Genomic DNA, 11767 nt, shown 5'->3' with positions numbered 1-11767 from the left:
GATAGATATGTTAAAAATTAGGCCCCTTTGATAACTATTTTGTTTTTTTCAAAATTATGTATTTTATCCTTTTATTAAAAAAAAAACATTTGAATTTTCACAAAATTTCACTCCAAACTAAGTTTTTGAAAAATATTTTTACTTATTTATTTTTTCTTTATTTTAGTTTTCCAAACCTAGATGGATATGGAGGGGCCAGTTTTCAAAACTTTCTTTGGAACAATATTTATATTGTAAAATGGGATTAACTTCCTTTAAGTTTATGTAGTTTCTTTTTATTGCTAGTTTATGTTTACTTCGTTTTATACAAAAGTTCATGGTAATTAATAAATTCATGTGCTTAATACATTCCCTAGAAAACTAAACTTGTTTGTATCAGGATAAATTACAATGAATACGGAGAAAAGAAATCCAAAAAATAAGTAGAAGGTTGAGAATTTCACTCAACCACACAATATCAAGCTTGACTAAATGGCTCACATGCAATTCTACCACAATAATGGCATGAAACTTATAAATGGCATAGATGATGGTCAGATTTTGAAGGGAAACTTCTCAACTTGAGAGATCAATTTCATTCATCACAAATCAAATTTTTACATAATAATTTGTGGGTATTTACAGTCTCCCCACAAAAGAAGTTAGTGGCTGGGATTTAATCTCGATCTTCTTGAATCTCCACAAAAGACGAAGTCAATTTGACAATTCTACCATTACAAAATTTATGAAATTAAAAATAAATAAAGTTTTCTAACAACTCATGTAATGATGCTTGCAACTTCATCTGCTCCTTCAACCATGTAAATATTCACTTCTGAAGCTTCAAATGGTCCTTTCTCAATCTAATAAGCTTGTAACACATAAAATAATAGTTGAACTGAGCCTATCCAGTTTTGTAGATGAAAAATGAATGCTTGTTGAATCTTCTTGGCCTTGGATCGTGTAATAGGTCCAGTTGGAACATTTGGAACAACGTGATCCTTATCATCTTCCCCCTCTTCAAAAAGATTCTTCCTCGAATCAGAAAATCATCACCTACATCAATAAGACTCAAATCAGCAACATTGAAAGTAGGATGTGCTGAAAATTCTCATGGAAGATCATTTTATATGCATTGTTATTAATTCTTTCAAGGACTTGATAAGGGTCATCCCCTCTTGGATGTAACTTTGTCTTCCTTTGAGATGAGACTCACTCCTTGGGAAAATGTATCCAAACCCAACTACCGGGTTGAAAAATGATTTCATTCCGTCCTTTGTTAATTCTTGAAGCAACATTGAAATTTTGTTTCTCAATTGTCTCCTTCCCCTCTTTATGCAATGTTTTGATCCCATTTGCCTTACTTGTGGCTGCTTTACTCACAAAAATATTAGAATGAATAGAAAGCAAATCAAGACACGTAAGTGGATTAAATCCATAAACAACTTCAAAAAGAGAACAATGACTGGCAAACATTCGCCCCAAGACTTAATATTCTTACAAATAATAGCCCTAAGCAATGCTTCTAATGTTCTATTAACCATCAAAGTTTGCTCATTAATCTGGAGGTGACATGCAGTTGAAAACAATAATTTGTTACCCAATTTATAACTTAATATTCTTATGAATAATAGCTCTAACTAATGCTCCTAATATTTTATTAACCACCTCAGTTTGCTCATGAGCCTGAGGATGACATGTAGTTGAAAACAATAATTTGTTACCCAATTTATCTATCATACTTTTCAAAAGTGACTTAAAAATTTAACATCCCTATCTTTTTTTTTTTGTGTGCAGCAAACATTGGCAACATTGACTTCAAAACTTATAAACATCGTGCTTTATGGAAAAAGTCATATGGATAGCATTTTCTCCCATATCTTGGTTTTGCAAACTAAAGTTTTCCAATAACAACCAAACTTCATTACCTTTTATAACCTCTTGGGATAAGGATTCATATAACATTTCATAAAATAAGATCTACTGATGAATTTCATAGCATTTAAAGGTCATCTAGATCATAAGCTGAAGGTAAATTACCTTAGGGGCATTGTCGTCATTTTACACAGTTTCTTGGTTTACCTACTTATCCTTATCCAATGACCACCAAATTTCATATCTAACCTCAACATACTATTGTGGGTTATTTTAACGTTACTTAAATCTCGAGCTATTTGATCGGTTCAAGGTCTCAACTCAGGGTTCTTTGGGTTTTTTTTTCATATATCCTTAATTCATACTTGGTTTAGGGTTCATATGAAAATCCAAGCGATTTCTACAAGTATTTCTTAACAAAGAGTCCAAGGTGGCTACTTGCCTCGTCACCGACGTTTGGGATCTCTATTCTTGAGGTTCCAATATCTGAATTATTTCAAATTTCCTTCCACGTACTCCTTATTGTGTCTAGTTTAGGAAACCATAATGTTTTTATGAGAATCAGTCTGGAATGGGGTTAAAATTGAGAAAACCCAAAAAAAAGTCAAATTTTGAGTTGACTTGGATAGTTTAGTTTAACTGGCCATATCACCATTTTCTTACTCTGAACAGGAAGAAGATGCACATTTTTCGCTTCGCCGCTATCTGAAACTCGGCCTGGACAGCCACATTTACAACATTTCTCTCCTTGATGTCTTCGTGAAACTTAAAGATGGGTGTTACAAGGAAGGGCTAGGGATTGATTTGATACCTTCTCGTAGATCGTAGCCTAAGATATTCGCTTCTAAAGTTCATCCAAAATATGATTTGTCGCTGGAGATAAAAGAAAGAATTTTTTATTGGGTAGCCGATTCTAGGGATTTAAAGGCCCTATTTCTTCATTGAACCTCTTCCATATCTTATCTTCAAGCTAAAGGAATTGGTTTTGGAGGAACGTCTTTGAGTGTATGACCTTAACTTCTAGAAATCGTTCTCGGTATGCTACTCACTCGAAACGCCAGATTTCGATCTCGTGGGTAGTTTGTTCTACGACGTTTCAGCTCTCAATTCCTTCATCAAGTTTACTAAACTTCTTCCTCTGAAACTAGAGGAATCCTTAATTTGAAGGAAAAGAGATCGTAGATAGGAATTCGACTCTTATCCCTAATTTAATTTTGAAACCTATTTCCTTCAATTCGGCACGCTCTCGAGGTTATTTTTCTTCGTGGTCTTCTATGGAAGCATTCTTTGGAGGTGTAAAAACTGATTGGAATTTTTTTTGCTCGACGAGTCATCATGTATCCTCGGATTGGATTTTCAAGTTTTTCTTAAAGTTCTTCAATGGCGGATTGAATTGGGGGAATGGTTTCTGGGCACTTTCAGCACTCTATTCCTTCATAGAACTTGTTGGTAATCTTGTTGAGAAACTGTAGGAATAAAATTGAAGAGAAATGGTGGAAGATTGCTCTCGAATTTGGAAGAAATCTAAGAGTAGGAGACCTATAATCTAAACGCTCATTGCCTTCAATTGGGGATCGACCTTTCTCGATTCTTATTTCGTATTGTTGCTCCTACTTCAGACTTTATAGGAGATGCTTAAACTGACTTTGAGAGCTCCAGAATCTTTGTTATTTAGAAGTTTGAAGATAAATGGGGGAGGATTGCTCTCGAATTTGGAAGAAATCTGCGAGTAGGAGACCCATAATCTAAATGCTTATTGCCTTTGATTGGGGGATCAACCTTTCTCGATTCTTATTTCATATTGTTGCTTCTACTTCAGACTTTATAGGAGGAGCTTAAACCGACATTGAGAGCTCTAGAATCTTCGTTATTTAGAGATCGAACTCTCTGGATTATTTTTCGGAGATATCAATCTGATCATAGCCTTACCGACCTTGGCCTTGAATACTAGTCGTTGGATGTGATGATCCGTGCGTGTTCGTTCTAGATCATATCAAAATTTGGAGGAGATCCAACAGTTGAGATTTGTGTTTGAAGGATTTTGCTCGGATGGTCATAGTAGATGCTCTGATTCTAATTAGAGTGGCATTTCTCTAATTATCCATTCTTTCAGGGGTATTTTGGTAATTTTCCACTTTTCGAATATTTTATTATTATTTTTCTTGAAAAAAAATCCATAATTTTTCTACAAATTCCTCATTGCTTTTTGATCATTTCCCCCTTATTTTGAATCTTGAGATTCCTTCTAGATAAGGAATTACAAATCGGGAAAGATTTTTTATAATTGATAAAATGACTTTTTTGCCCTTTTCATTTACGTTTTCATTTCCAATCCTTTTTAAAAGGCCTTTTAACTCCTTGAAATCACTTGTTAAAGTACTCAATTGACTAAGTCCCTTGTTCTTGCTTAAAACTTTAATTTTTTTCCTTTCTATCCTTTGGGTCTTTCATGAGTGGCTTATTCTTATGGGAGCTAATTTTCTTCATGTTTGGGGTATTACATATACATACTCGTTGCAAACACAAAATAAGAAGCATACTCAAAAGAAGAACAAAAAATACTATTTTAAAAACAGAGGTTAGTCCATGGCCACACTCCAAAGTCTGCTCTCATCCACGACCAACTCTTAGTTACTTGAAAAAAAAAAATAATAAACATGGAGTGAGTAAAACTTAGTAAGTAGCCTACTAATAAGGTCTTAATCGCGACCTTAAGCTAGGATATTACTTCTTGTTATGTTTTCAGGACCTTATAACTAAGAGGTCATCGTGTCATGTATCATATACTGATCTTGAAAACCTTCCCCTAAAATAACCTTCAATTTTCTCCCCATGAACACATGAGTGGTGTCGTCATAATCATGTAAGCCTACTGGTAAATCGTGGTGCAGGACATCTTGTTTAGCTGATGGGAAAGGTAGGCCTATCATAACATCCAGCTCATGATACATATTGCAGGATATCCTACCTAAAGAGGAATAGGGGCCTTTTAGTACACATCGTAATGGCAGATAATGGTTACTTATGGGTATGGATCCTAGCAACTTAATTAGCATGTTATTCACATAGTTCTAGGTACTTGGTACATGGATTATTGATGAACCTAGGTTTATACATAATGTCTTGGGATAGGCTTTAGGAGTTGAGGTTTTAGCTTAGGAAAACATTAGAGGGTAACCTAACATGGACTGATTTGTGTGAAAACATACTAGCACTTTGAGGACCTCTTTTCTTCACAAAACTTATGGGTAAACTTATTTAGAAGGTGCAGGAACAAGTTTGGAAATGAATAGTGGACTATAGTTCTCGAATTCGAGGTAAACCAATGAACACGATACCTCAAAACAAAAAACTTGTATCTCTCGATTGGGTACTCGATTAAGCTTGCTTCTTGCCCCTAATAGTCTACCCTAATTCATAATTTATAGACGGATTTTCCACTACCATTGAAACATCTAGAATTTCTATAATTTCATTATTGATTTTTATTAATCTTCTGCCAGAAAAATCTTCTCCCAGAAAAATCTTCTCCGATCGGAGCCTTCCTTTTTTAAGCACCTTGTAATTATTGTTCTATAAAAAATTGAATGATTCGGGAAGTTTATAAAAATTAGAAAAAGTACCATTTTCTCAATGTTTTTTCAATTGTACTTGTTCTTTGCTTCTTGATACAACTTAGTAGGGATTATACACGGTCTCTTATTGGAGACCTTGAGTGTTGCAAATTCTCCTCTCCTTTGAAAACTTTCGGTCATCGAAAGTGTTTATTCTAAAATAGGTCAGGGTACAAGGTTCTTATTTGCCTTCTGTTTCCCAAGTGGCTTCTTCTACTCTATGATTCATCCATAGAACCTTAACAAGAGCGATTTCCTTGTTTCTCAATCTTTTTTAATTTCTTGTCTATTATTTGAATCGTGTCTTCTTTATACGTTAGGTCATCTCTCAAGAAGAGAGTTTCATGAGCTAGTACGTGCGAAGGATCTAGGGTATACTTCCTTAGTATGGATACATGAAAGATATTACGTACTGCAGAAAAATTTGGGCATTGCCCAATTCTATAGGCCACATATCTAATCATTTCTAATATCTCAAAAGAACGGATAAACCTAGGGCTTAGCTTACCTTTTTACCCTACCTGTGCATCCCTCTCATGTGGAACTTTTAGGAATATATGATCCCCTACCTACAATTCCATGTCCTTGCGCCTTAGGTCTACATAGCTTTTCTCTCGGCTTTGTGTGGTTTGTATCCTAGCTTTAATCTTCTGGACTGCGGCGTTGGTAATTTGCACCAGCTACTGCCCAATAGTTGTCGTTTGTCCCCTTCTTCCTAAAAGATAGGGGTTCAAAATCTTCGTCCGTAGAGAACCTCGTATGTGGCCATTTGTATGGTGGCTTGACAACTATTATTATAAGCAAATTTCATAAGGGGTAGGTACTTATCTCATTTTCCTGCAAAATCATTCACATATACCCTCAACATGTCTTCCAATATTTGCTTGAGCATTTCTGTTTGACCATCAGTTTATGGGTGGAATGTCGTACTATAACTGTGTACCCAATGCCTTTTGTTGAATTTTCCAGAAGCGAGATTTAAATCTGGCATCTCGGTCTAATACTATTGCCTTCTGTTGAATTTCCAGAAGCGTACCGAATACCTTTACTGATGAATATTCATTTTTAATGTTAGCAAGAGTAGCTTAGTTGGGAGATTGTTAGACGGAAGATTTGAAGGTCACACGTGTTTTATCCACGTTCAACGCACCTGATACAAGTTTATTACCTGACCATACAATCTAAAAACATAACTGCTTATTCAATCTAAAATATTGATTATTTCTTTTTTAAATATAATGAATTAGTGGAAGTACCTTTACTTATGAATTTTCATTTTTAATATTAGTAGGGATAGCTCTATTGGGAGAACACCAGATTGAAGATTTGAAGGTCACGTGTTTGATCAACACGTTCACCACACCTGATTCTAGTTGCATAACCCGACTATTCAATCTAAAATTACTCATTATTCCTTTCTGAAATCTCAATGAATTATCGGAAATACCTAACGTGTTCTAGTTCACCACACCTTATACATGTTGGATAACTTGAATATCTTATTAAAAATGAGTGATTATTTCTATTTAAAATTAAAATGAATTAGCGAAAATACTTTTAGGATGAATTTTCATTTTTAATGTTAGTGTGGATAGCTTAGTTGAGAGAGCGTTAGATTGAAGATCTAAAGGTCTCATATTCGATCTTGCATAATTTGACTCTTCAATTTAAAATTAGTGATTATTTCTTTCTAAAATTTCAATTAATTAGCGGAAATACCTTTACTTAAAAACTTTCATTTTTAATGTTAGCGGGGATAGCTCAGTTTAGAGAGCGTCAAATTTAAGATTCGAAGGTCACGTGTTCGATCTCCATGTTCACCACACCTGTTTCACAAAACCTGACTATTCAATAAAAAAATTAGTCATTAATACCTTTACTGATGAATTTTCATTTCTAGTGATTGCGGGGATAGCTCAGAGAGAGCGTCAGATTGAATATCTGAAGGTCATGTGTTTGATCCACTTTCACCACACTTGGTTCACGTTGCATAATTTGACTATAAAATTAGTTATTATTTATGTTTTTGATCCATGTTCACTGCATTAGCGATTATTTCTTTTTAAAAACTCAACTCTAATGATTGCAGGGATAGCTCAGTTGGGAGAGCGTCACACTAAAGATCTGAAAGTCACGTGTTTGATCCACGTTCAAACTAAAACTAGTGGAAATACCTTTGCATTATGAATTTTCAATTTTAATATTAGTGTGGAGAGCGTCATAGTGAAGAGGAAACGTGTTCGATCCACGTTCATTTATTTTAATGTTAAGCATAGATAGTGTGTCTGTAGATCTAAAGATAGCGTGGTGGATTCCTAATTCTTTATTTGACTATAAATGCTCTGTAAGACATTTAGTAAAATGACTCATTTTATTGTTCTTATTGCATGGAACAATAAAATTGATCTTCCCCTAGAATTGTTAATACATTCTACTTTCAATGTTGCTAAGTTGAGTCCCTTTGAAGGTGATGATTTTTCTGATTCGATGACGAATCCTGAAGAGGGGGATGATGATAAGAATCACGGTGTACATTTTACTTTCAATGTTACTGAGTTGAGTTCTTTTGATGTAGGTGATGATTTTTTTGATTTGAGGACGAATCCTTTTGAAGAGGGGGATGATGATAAAAATCACGGTGTTCCAACTAGACATTTTACACAACCCAAGGCCAAGAAGATTCAACAAGCATTCATGCTTCATCTACAAAATTGGATAGGCTAGGTTCAACCATCATTTCATGTGTTACTAGCTGATTCGTTTGAGTCAATACCATTTGGAGATTCAAAAGTAAATATTTGCACAGTTGAAGTAGCGGATGAAGTTCCAAGCATCATTTCATAGTGGTTAGAAAACTTTATTTATTATTTTAATTTCATAAAGTTTGTAATGCTCAAATTGACTTCGTCTTCTGTGGAGATTTAAAGGAATCGAGATTAAATCACGGGCACTAACATTTTTTGTGGGGAGACTATAAATACCCACAAATTATTATGTAAAAGCATATTTGTGATCAATGAAATTGTTCTCTCAAGTTGAGAGGTTCCCTCTTATAGAAATCTGAGCATATATTTGTCGTTTTTAAGTTTCATGCAATTCCTGTGGTAGATTGCATCTGAGATATTTAATCAAGCCTTGATCAAGTTTGATTGTGGAGTGACTCAATTTAGACAAAGGTTTCAAATCTTGCTTCTCACTCTTGGATCTCATAATCTAATTCTAGCTTTATCTCTTGGTTTATCCAAAATTTGTATAAGAAGGTGTTAATTTCTTCAATTAAAGGTTCTTGCTTCTACAAAAGCTTGGCTTGTTGGGCTGAAGATTACGGTTGGTCTATCGTCCTTCAACGAGATCTTCTATCCCCATGACTGCTCTGTTGCAGTCGTTCTTCTAACGCCAGCGACACGTCCAGTTGTCTAGATTGGTAATGTGAGTTTGTAACGAATCCATTGAGGTTCTTGGAATGATTCTATAGCTTATCATTTCCATGTTGGGAGTTGGATCATGGGTCTTGGGCGAAGGAATCCTTGGTTTACCACCCCTTCGAGTTGAGTGATTTTATTTGATTTTATTTCAATTTTGTCAAACTCAATCGGGTGCTCATCTCAATCATTTCAGCCTTGTTGGCGTTCAATAAGAGGGACCTTGGAAATAACTTGTAACTGTTCAACTGGATTATCACATTAACAATTTGAATCAAATAAAGTAACATTAACCATTTGAATCACCTCAACCCCACTTGTTGAACTTGACCAAATGTCTATAACATAGCACTAACAAAGATACAAAGTAATACAAACAAAGGTACAAAGTAACACCAACAAGGGTACAAAGTAACACTAACAAAGGTACAAAGTAATACAAACAAAGTAATACAAACAAAGGTACAAAGTAACACTAACAAAGGTACAAAGCTCATAAAAGTGGTTCCCAAATTTTATATTATTGTGATAGAAGCTATAAATGACCATTATATTCATTGGTCAGATATTGCAATTGTACATAACATTTCTCCACTTTATACATAACATGTTAAATTAACTCATACTGAAAAAAATCATTTCTTTCTTTTGGAGATGCGGGGTATCGATCCCCGTACCTCTCGCATGCTAAGCGAGCGCTCTACCATTTGAGTTACATCCCCACAATTTTTGCATCACAAAACCCTAAATTTTTCATCATCAATAATAGTGAAAATGAAGAAATATTGCTACACAACAGGTCATGAATAAGGAAAAATTTGAAAAGAAACAATATATTTAATAATAGATAATCATATTTTTGGAGATGCAGGGTATCGATCCCTGTACCTCTCACATGCAAAGCGAGCGCTCTACCATCTGAGCTACATCCCCATGATTCTTACATCATAAAACCCTATTAATGTCCCATCATCAATAATAGTGAAAATAAAAAAATATCAAAATATTAATAACAAATAGTTTAGATATCCCCACAATTCTTACGTCACAAAGTCCTATGCATCTCGTCAGTAATAGTGAAAATGAAAAACTATCCCAGCTCATTATGTCCTAAATAAGAAAAAATTGAAAAGAAATAATATATTTAATAATCGATTCAATTGAAGATGCAAGGTATTGAGCCCCTTACTTTCCACATGGGAAATGAACGCTATACCATTCGAACTACATCCCTACAATTTTTACATCAAAAAACCCTAAACGTCCCTTCATCAATAATTGTGAAAATGAAAAAGTATATATGCATATTATGTCATAAATAAGGAAATATTGAATAGAAATAAAATATTAATAATAAATAGTTTCTTTTGGAGATGCGAGGTATCGATCTCCATACCTCTCGTATGCTAAGTCGTAACTCTCGCATGTTAAGCGAAGCTACATCCCCATAATTCTTGCATCACAAAACCCTAAATTTTTCATCATCAATAATAGTAAAAATGAAGAAATATCACTACTCAACATGTCATGAATAAGGAAAAATTGAAAAGAAGTAATTTTCAATAATAGTGACATGAAAAACTATCCCTGCTCATTATGTCGTATCCACATTAGAAGTGAGCGCTCTACTATCTGAGCTACATCCCCATACTACAATCTCTTGAAGGGGCATTTTGAGAATCAAACTCGAGACCTCTCACTCCCAGAGCGAGAATCATACCACTAGACCAAATGCCCTTGTTATACCACTTGAAACGTATGTATGAAGCCTTAGGCCTAGGTATTAAGTTTGTATTTTTTCGTATTGCAGGAAACACGTGAAGTGCTCAGAGGTAGAATGTGTCTTGGAGAATAAAGCCTTGGGATGGGATATTGTATTAAGATCATGATGGTAAGTATAAAATGTTGAATATGAAGTTAGGTTGATGTCGAATATGAAGTCCTTCGATAAAAAAAGAATTAGACATTAGGGCATTTCAAGAATTGAACTCCAAACTTCCTCTTGGACCACAAGTGAGAATCATACCACTAAACTAAATGACTTTTCTTGAACACCCAATATTTTTAACTTCTACTTAAATAAAAGGGTTATCAAACAACCCAACAAAAGAAACAAACTAATCAATTTGGGTTGGATTGATTCGGTTTAGTTCATCAGTTTGTTTGATTTAATTTTTCTATTTTGTCTCATATGACAAGAAAATAAAGTTGTATTGAATGCACCTTAGTTTCATTTATGACAAACTCATATGAAACATAATTGCATTAATAGTACTCAGAGTTGGAGTCTATAAGCATTTCATAAACTTTCATGCTTTATTAAAGATGAGATAAAATTTGGGGAACTTTAAATTACTTCATGTGGAGCTTCAATTACTATATGCTAGTTACAATCTTTAGGATTAATTAATTGGACACAAATTCATGAATTTAGGNACTTAAATATATTTTTCTCTCATGAAAAGTTGAATTGTTATAATATAAAAGGGTTATCAAACAACCCAACAAAAGAAACAAACTAATCAATTTGGATTGGATTGATTCGGTTTAGTTCATCAGTTTGCTTGATTTAATTTTTCTATTTTGTCTCATATGACAAGAAAATAAAGTTGTATTGAATGCACCTTAGTTTCATTTATGACAAACTCATATGAAACATAATTGCATTAATAGTACTCAGAGTTGGAGTCTATAAGCATTTCATAAACTTTCGTGCAATTCATGCTTTATTAAAGATGAGATAAAATTTTGGGAACTTTAAATTACTTCATGTGGAGCTTCAATTACTATATGCTAGTTACAATCTTTAGGATTAATTAATTGGACACAAATTCATGAATTTAGGGAATTTTTTGTGTAATTATCAACTACAACTTA

The 11767-nt window shown here is 34.0% G+C and overlaps 2 non-coding genes across 2 annotated transcripts; both read right to left on the bottom strand.

The window, feature by feature from the left end:
• Window positions 1–9539: 9539 nt before the first annotated feature.
• On the bottom strand, window positions 9540–9612 carry TRNAA-AGC. The gene has a single exon. It is a non-coding gene; the product is annotated as a tRNA-Ala (tRNA).
• Window positions 9613–9750: 138 nt separating this feature from the next.
• TRNAA-UGC lies at window positions 9751–9823 on the bottom strand. Its single transcript has one exon. It is a non-coding gene; the product is annotated as a tRNA-Ala (tRNA).
• Window positions 9824–11767: the final 1944 nt, after the last annotated feature.

This window comes from Cucurbita maxima, unplaced genomic scaffold (assembly GCF_002738345.1).
Source record: "Cucurbita maxima cultivar Rimu unplaced genomic scaffold, Cmax_1.0 Cma_Scf00307, whole genome shotgun sequence".
In the NCBI taxonomy this organism is placed as follows: Eukaryota; Viridiplantae; Streptophyta; class Magnoliopsida; order Cucurbitales; family Cucurbitaceae; genus Cucurbita; species Cucurbita maxima.
Note: the sequence above shows the minus strand (reverse complement) of the source record. Positions and strands in the feature narration are given on the sequence as shown.